Genomic DNA, 8,759 nt, shown 5'->3' with positions numbered 1-8,759 from the left:
TGAGGTGCTTTTCTTATGGCGTGATAGGCTAGAGTTTTAGTTGAACAGATGTGGCGACAACAGTAACAGAGTCGGGTAGGCTCATTGCTTTTCAGTGCAAGTAAGCTACTGAATGTAGTTTACAGTTTCCTACTACAAGCAAGTCTTTAGAGCTTGTCATACTATATCTCCCAGCCTTAATTGTGTTGTTAGGGTAAAAGTACTGTTAGCCAATGATCCGCCACTGAAGACTGATCAAAAGTCAGATCCCTCTCACTTTGATTATTCTTTTAAGAATGCCAGAGTAGGGAAAAATACATCATGTGACGGAAGCTGCGGTGGAACAGTGGGACCATTTTTGCACCTACAAGTCTCCATGACTTGGACATTTGATCTTAATACAACATATGTTAAAACCTCACTGTTTTGTTTTTGTTTTGTTTTGTTGTTGTTTTTTGTTTTTTTGTTTGTTTTTGTTTGTTTGCTTCTTGCTTTTGGTTGCTGCATCTTTGTATTTGCTGTTATAAAATGCAAAATCTAACAAATACTTGAATTATAAAAAAAAAAAGAAGAATGTCGGAGTAAAGCCAATACATCTTTATGTCAAAAGCATTATGCTGACAGTCAGCCAAGTCACAGCTGCTTTATTCAAGATAACACATGTCAGGAGAGGACTACAATATGATTCCCACATGTTTTCCATGCACGTCTGTAGGCCTGCGATCATGTGCTGCCCATATATCCTCATTCAGAAATCTCTTTCAACATTATGTACCGAGTGTTGCCATTAGATACTAACCCTGTCTACATAAGGTCATCTAGCAATTATAATGGTTACATTTACTGATTGATGTTGCGGTTATGATTCTTTATTAACGCCTAATCAGCTCATAAGGGAAGAAATGGTAAATGGACTAGAACGTACGCAGCACTTTTCTGTTCTACCTGAGCGCTCAAAGAACTTTATGCAACTTGCCTCATTCACACAGGCACTGTTTGCTATGCTTTTTCTGTCTAACATTCACACAAGTTCACACCACGATGGATGCTTTGCCTCTTGAGCTACAGCAAAATGATAATTGAATGTGTGTATTGCACAAAAAGGCTCTATGTTGGTTTTGCTACTATGCTACTAGGTTGAGAAGAAAGTTTTTGTTTTGGTTTCCCTCCAAGTACTAGGTGTAAATCTCTTATAGTTTTAGCTTAGCATGTGGATGAAGGGAAGCTTAGCTGACTTTACAGCTAATCTAAATGCTGTTGTTGCGTCTTTGTAGAGTGTAGAAGTCTTATTTCTGAAAGCTGGTCCTCATTAGTCATTAAAACAGAGCCGTTTCTAACAAATACTAAACTGTGTATTCATGTTGACCGTCTGTTTGCCTGAAGTGCTCATTTGTACCAGTATGATTAAAATGCATGTTGCCAAAGGACCCGGTTATAGTAAACAAAGATTTGGTCTCACATAAGTCTGTCTCGCACATAGTAAATCATGTATAAACGTTTGCTCTTTGGACACCTTGGTGGGCTGTGGGCATGCATGTCACATTATTTATGTGAGAGCTAATTCACAGCTTTATTAAGACTTGTGGACAAAAGAATGGCAAATTTAATTCTATACAAGCCAACAAACAGATGAATTACTGTGACACTGGTGGCCAAAGCGGCTCTAAAACGATCATGTTTACTGTCTTTGGACTCTTATTAGACAACGTCCAATTGTTAAACATAGAAATTAAGAGTCAACAGTCACATTTCAAACCTCTTAATTGGAGAAAATTACAGTCAGTGTTCTACGTAGAAAACGGCATCCTGAAACTTCAACTCAAACAACTGCATCTGGGAGCATTTAACAAGTTCTCTTTAGGAAAAACCACCAGAGACTCACCTGAAAATTCCTCTAGAAGATGGAAAACATAAACAGCTTTAGTACAAAATAGACAAAGTCCTTTGTTTTGGCTGCAGGATACAAAGCTTTACAAGAAAACCAGGTGTAGACAAGAAAAAAAGGATCCAGTTGATGTTCTAGTCCTGATGATGTTTGCTGATTTGTAAAGCCACCAATGTCCCGAGGTCTGAGAAGGAGGCAGTAAAAGAGGGGATGGAGCGCTCTGTCTGTGTGTGTGTGTGGATTAGTTTGACCCTCTGCTGGTCTCTGAGGCATCTGGATTTCAGTTTAACTGCTTTTCCATTTTCCCGTGCCTTTCTGTAACTGTGCAGTCAGGAATGCTGCTTCTCCATCCCCTTCTACACCTACGCTCCCTCCTTCACCTCCTTTATTCATCTCCTATTCCACTCTGTCTTTAACCATTCCTCGCTATTCCCTCTTTGAGGCTCGACTTCCACTTCATGCAGACTGTCCTGGTAGAAACAGATCACTTTCTTTTCCTTTTTGCTGTTTTCTGTCACTCCTCCATCTGTCTTAGTTTTTACTCGTCTCTCTATCGCAACATTCTTTCTCTGTTGTCTCTGCCTGTTTTTCTCGTTACACCCTTTCACCTTTCCAACGCTCCCTCTCTAGCTTCCTCCCCCCTCCTGAGGTATATTACAGTGTGTGAATGCATATTAGCCAATTATCATAACCTGTCCACAGATATCGAGCCTGCGGCTACACACGCCGACTCTCTCTTTGCAGAACTTGGCAGGTATTCAGTGTTATTCATTTGATCTGCCTAAATAAGATTTACAATGAATTAAACAAGATGGGGACATTTGAGCTGTTTAATTGTGCCTTAAGCCCTGATGCTGTATGAAATACCTGCTGTTCTAACACTGTGGCACCGTACCTGCGCTCTGTTGACACAGCCGTTTTTACAGGCCTGAAGACAGAATTTTCTTTTTACCTCATAGAAACATGAAGTCTGGACTGCGGTACACCTTGGCTAAACATGAATATTAGATGTGTTATGTAAACTGTAATAGATTTGATCTTATTGTTACTATTTGGAAAGATCTAAGCAACTAACTAAACACGTCAATATGAATAGGCCTTTTGTTGCAGAGCTCTTTTGTTCTCCAGCCCCTCCTATCATTTCACTTTTATGTAGTTTACTTCACCTAGCTTAGGCCAATAATGTGAGGTTTAAAAGTGCAAGCTAAAGCTTGTAAAACACTCAGAGAAATATTTTGCTTTCTGTTCTCTCCACCCCACCTCCCTGCATTCCTCCATTGGAGAATATTATTCTTATTATACTCAAAATTTCTCCTGTCCATGAACTTAGAATCCAAAACTGAAGCCACACAGTACAAATAATTACATTTACGAGGGGGCTGGGTCTTGACTTTATATTTTGTGCAGTTTTTTCATCAGTTTTTTCTTCTTGGAAAAACTGAAAAACATTTCAAGAAGCAAACAAACAGGAACGCTGCTGGAACGATGAGCTTCTGAGGACATTAGTTTTATAATAGCAAAGACTTCTTCATCTCCGATGTACAACTTGTTTGTTTCATAGTATTAAGTTATTGTATGGATACACCCCTTTTGGGTACAAAGTTTTTTGGCAAGTTTGCAGCTTCGGGCTGGTAATCGACACCTAAGCCAAATCTAGTTACTAAGCTAGGCCTCCTTGGTTTTCTCTTAGTTTTAGTGCATTCTTATTATGTTTATGGCATTCTGTGCAATTAACTGTACTAACATGTTTCAGTGAGTAAAATTCTATAATTTATTTGCTTCTTTTATTGCATGCATTGCAGCGTGAATTAGCGGGTATTGAGTGCTAATGCTAGCAAGTTTGGTTAGCCGATGCACTCTGTTGTCTCATCTAATCAAGCTTATTTCTATTGCTAGAAATCCAAGATGGTGACAGCCAGTACATAATTTGGGCAATAAAGTTATTCTCAGAAATTTAATGTTGTCCTTGAAGCGTGTGTTGTTGCCAGGTAATGTTAACATTTAGCTGTGCACACGCAGACATACAACTGTAGGTCTACATATGTGTAGCTCTGCTCAGAGAGAAAAGTACAGGGACTTCCAGTATCAAGAGAACACAGTGAAAAAATGCTACATAAAATGGCCTTGAATGATTCAACCTACCTTAATTAGTTAACACGAGTGGATGGATATCAGCTACAGTAAACGGGTAAAATGTAAAATGTTAAGCTGTAATGTTTCCCCATTTCTTCTATAATTTTTTTAACCTTAGGTATTGTAACATATGTTAAAAAAAAACTAACAGGAAAATACTATATGTTAGCACATATTTATTCTCAGTCCCAGTTTCCATATTATATTATTTTAGCCACATTTGACAAACTATATAGCATACCAAAATATGAAGTGAACTTTTTGTCTCTATTTGCAGTATTTTTAAATTATTACTATTAAATTTGTTGTTTGGGTTTTTTTCTATGCATCCCAGAGTAAGTACATTCATTTCTACTTTGCCAATCCTCGAGTATCTCTAATCAAGAAATAGCTATAATTTTGCATCACTCTTTAATTTCTTCATTTTTCTATCAACTGCACATGTGCGCACACATGCAAACACATATTTCACTCGTTAGCTTATCATACTAATGATAGTCTCTGGTGCCAGTTCCATTCCGCCAAGTCTCCCCATTATTGTTCTGTCACTTTCTTTAATCAATACATAAAAAAACGTTTTTGACGTTCTATTTTTTCCCTTTCTTAATAATTTTTAGATGTGTGTGAGATTTTATTTTTTCCAGCTCATCTTCAGCCATTTAAAATCTTTTTTTTTCTTATTTACCAGTTGCGGGAATGTCCTAGGAGACACTTGTCTGACCATGTCGGAATGTGATGCGTCTCACACCCACACATAAAACGCTATGGAAAAAGACCTTCAGCAAAATGCTGTTTTCCCATCACTGGGAGCATTCTCTGCCTCGGTGTAGGATTTCACTTGTTTTCTTTGTCTATTGAGACTCTCGGCCAAAGACTTCAGATTAAAGCTTTGTTATTCTGTCTTAACTTTTGTATGATGTTCTGGTGATCTTCCTCTCTGTTCCTGGAGCAGTAATCCTGTAAGCTCTCAAGTTCTCTTTCTTTGTGCTTCACCTAAACACCTCTTATATGTCTATAAGCCATTTTCCCTTTCTCTTTGTCTCTTTGCCCTATAATACACTCCTGTAGACTAAGAAAGTGATTACACACATTTGAAAAGAAGTCTCTAGTGTATTTGTAATAGGTTTAGTGGAGGGGAGGCTCTGTTCTACATATTATCAGGTAGATTATTCACTTGTTGACTGTGGTTTAGCTGATGCTGTGATTCAGCTGCTGGGCTCCATACCAGTTTTTAAAAAAATTTTTTTTATTATCATTATTTTAATTTTACAGCTCCAGAGAAGGTGGAATTGTCCAATGACAGTGTCAGTAGGTGCTCTCAGATGCAATCTGGCTCTATAAGCATATATGGTGAGGCAAAGTGATATCAGTGTCATGGTCCGCGGCCCGGCGTCCGAGGTGCTGATGGGATGCCCACTCCCGTGGGCGTGGCTGCTAACTCCACACCTGCATCCCATCCCGGGCGATCACCAGGTGGACTATTTAATCCTGCCCAGCCTGCTGCTCCACGCCAGTCCGTAGTCGTCCTTCAGCGGTAACGTACACCTGCGGGAAAGCCCTTATGTAAACCTATCCGTGTGAACTAACACTAACTCTGCCTTGTATACTCAGATCACAGCTCGGCGTGTTTGAGCCACCAGCCTGTCCACCTGCCTGTCCGGAATTTGGATCACAATCAGCCCCAGCCGCCTCGACCTTTCTGAAGCTTCTCCCCACGGACCCTCACCCCTCCCTCCGGTTCCCTCGGCCCCGCTATCATCGTAAGACGCGTACTCTACTTCCCCTCGTATGCTGCCGTTTTCCCGCACCCCAATAATCCTTTTTTCCTTTTTCTGTTTCAGCCTCCCACAGTCCCGCTCTCGGCGTTCCTGCGCGATTCACCTCCCGGTCCCTCGGTTTTTCTGGTTCCGTGCGGTTTTTTTCCCTTCTACCCTCCCGGGACACCCTCAGTTATAATAAAGTTTATTTTTTGTTCTCTCGTACCGCTGTGTGTGTGTGTTCTGCTCCTGGGTCCAGCTTGTGCGTGGAACTTCGGTTCATGACAATCAGGTGTACAATAAAGTAGGTGAATGAGAATATTCAATTTTTAAACAAAAATATAAAACATAAACATAGTTTAGTAAGGCTGTAAAGTTGGAGCACACTCTGCGGTCCCCCTTCTTAAAGATTGGCAGATCGGGATGGTGGTTCCCATCCAGAGGTAACGCCCCTGATCTCCACGTAACATTGTAGAGGTGTGTCAACCAAGACAGCCCTACAATATCCAGAGCCTTCAGGAAGTCAGAGCGACCCAGGAGCCCTACCACCAGCGAGTTGTTCAGTGACCTCATTGCTGGAGATAGATGAGTCGTCCCCAGACTCTGCTTCCTCTATGGAAGACGACCCAGTGGGATTAAGGAGATCCCAATGGCGGTGGCCTGATGAAGTTCTCAGTCGAAGTCAGCAGGTAGAGCCATCATCTGGTTTGGGGGTTACCACCACCACAGGCCCCAACCACCTTGTGGTCACAGCTCAGCAGCTTCAGCACTGGAGATGCTGAACATGGTCCATTCAGACTCGATGTCCCCAGTCTCCATTGGAATGCTGTTGAGGCTCTGCTGGTGGTGGTGGTGATGAAGCGCCTTGAGGCGACTTTTGTTGTGATTTGGCGCTATATAAATAAAATTGAATTGAATTAAATTGAATCGGTGGGAGTTGGAGATCTTGCGCACAGGGCCTCTGCCAGGCCTTCCCAGGGCACCCTCACTATACGTTTAGGTGCCCCACGTCTGTCCAGCATCCTCCTCTGCACCTGATTCAACTCATCAGCTAGTGATGATCAGATGACATATCAGCAGCACTCTTCACCTGAGTATCTAGAATATAAGACTGAAGATCTGATAATAAGATTACGAAATCAATCATCGACCTGCGGCCTGGAGTGTCCTGGTGCCACGTGCACGCATGGACACCCTTATTTTCGAACATGGTGTTTGTCATGGACAAACTGTGGTCAGAAGTCCAGTAACAGAACACCGCTCGGGTTCCTCCCAATCACACCCCTCCACGTCTCACTGCCATTGCCCACATGAGCGTTGAAGTCTCTCAGCGGATGACACAGTACTCTGAACTGTTGTTCAGTGCACAAGCGCAGAGGACAATCAGGACCTGTACCTGAAGGTGCAGGAAACAAACCCTCTGATCCACTGGGAAAAACCCCAATATAAAGGCAGCAAGCCGAGGGGATACTAAGATACCCACGCAAGGCCATCACCTCGACCAAGGGCAACTTCAGGCTGAGACGGAGTCCAGTCCCTCCAAGGAGACTGGTTTCTGAGTCCAAGCCGTGCGTTGAGGTGAGCACGACTGTATCGAGCCGGTATCTCTCAGCCTCACGCATTAACTCAGGCTCCTTCCCCACCAGAGACGTGACATTCCATGTCCCAGTTGCTATTCTCAGTAGCCGAGGATCAGTTAACTCGCTCTTTGTCTACTTCCTCACCCAGGTCCAATTTGCCATGGGAGACCCTAGCAGGAGACAAAAAGCCCCCAACAATAACCCCTGGGATTCCTGGGACACATTATTCTAACTATGTTTACCTTGTTCACACTGATATATTAGCAACTTAGTATGTTAGAATTTAAGCTTAACTGTGGGCTATCAGAAAAAACCTAAAGTGAACTGAGACCATGTAAAATATGTTACCTCATTACCATGGTCAGTTTAAAAAGTAAGTTATTTTACGTGTTTTTAGGGTTAAGGTAAAATTATCCAGCATAATTATTTTTACCCTAAACAAGTAGTGATACCTGATACTATAAACGCCGTAAATGAAAACAGTTTAAGCTGTCTCCTGCTTGTGACACCTCCACACCACTGACCATTTAACAGATGCTATTACAGTGAAAGCGCTGCGATATGTTACTTAAGAGTCAAACAGGTCTCAGACAGGTCAGTAACAATAAGTCTTGTTGAATTTAATCTAAAAGCAGACGAAGTTGCTTGTTCAAGGTTCAAGGTTCTTTATTTGTCACATGCATAGTTATACAAGTATAACACACAGTGAAATGTAGCCTGACACGCTCCTCGACATGTGCAAAAATTGGGGGGGGGGGGGGGGGGGGGGGGTGTAGAGGAAGAACATTATGCGTGAATGTGCAGTAGTAGCAGCAAGCAGGTGAATTCTGTACATTAATATGAATAGACATCTGACTATTTTACAGGATAGACAATATTAACATATTTAAAATTAAAGGAATTTGAAATGTACATTGTGCCTTGGTTTAGAGTGTCTGGAAGAGAGTCCTGTCTCAGTCAATTATAGATGATGTGAGCGGGCGGGTGTGTGTGTTTAGGGCACGGATGGCTTGGGGATAGAAGCTCCTCTTGAGTCTCTCTGTCCTTGCCCGGAAGATGCGGAACCTTCTACCAGATTGCAGAAGTTGGAACAGTTTGTTGCCTGGATGGGACGGGTCCTTCAGTATCTGCGCTGCTCTAGTCCGGCATCTCCTGGTGTAGGTGTCCTGAAGCGGGGGGGAGAGCAATCCTGCAGCAGCGTTCTGCTGTACGGATCACTCTCTGGAGAGCTTTTTGGTCCTTCACACAGCTGTTCCCAAACCACGATGTCTGGCATGTCTGGCATTTTCTAACATGCATTGCTTTTTTTTTTTTTTGCACTAGTCAGAGCTAAAGGGTTGTGATCAGCCTCAGCTCCACAAAGGTCAACCGTACAAAGGTGACAGTGACACAAAGAAGAACAGTAACAATTCTCTCAGACTTTGT

General features: G+C 42.2%; 1 long non-coding RNA gene across 1 annotated transcript; it reads left to right on the top strand.

The window, feature by feature from the left end:
- The first annotated feature begins 4,311 nt into the window (after positions 1 to 4,311).
- Positions 4,312 to 6,035, top strand: LOC113033114 (uncharacterized). The gene is made up of 3 exons (XR_003274001.2): positions 4,312 to 5,531; positions 5,609 to 5,757; positions 5,839 to 6,035. It is a non-coding gene; the product is annotated as an uncharacterized LOC113033114 (long non-coding RNA).
- Positions 6,036 to 8,759: the final 2,724 nt, after the last annotated feature.

The sequence above is a fragment of the Astatotilapia calliptera genome, chromosome 2 (assembly GCF_964374335.1).
Source record: "Astatotilapia calliptera chromosome 2, fAstCal68.1, whole genome shotgun sequence".
Taxonomy (NCBI): Eukaryota; Metazoa; Chordata; class Actinopteri; order Cichliformes; family Cichlidae; genus Astatotilapia; species Astatotilapia calliptera.
This window is presented reverse-complemented; position numbering and strand designations above follow the sequence as displayed.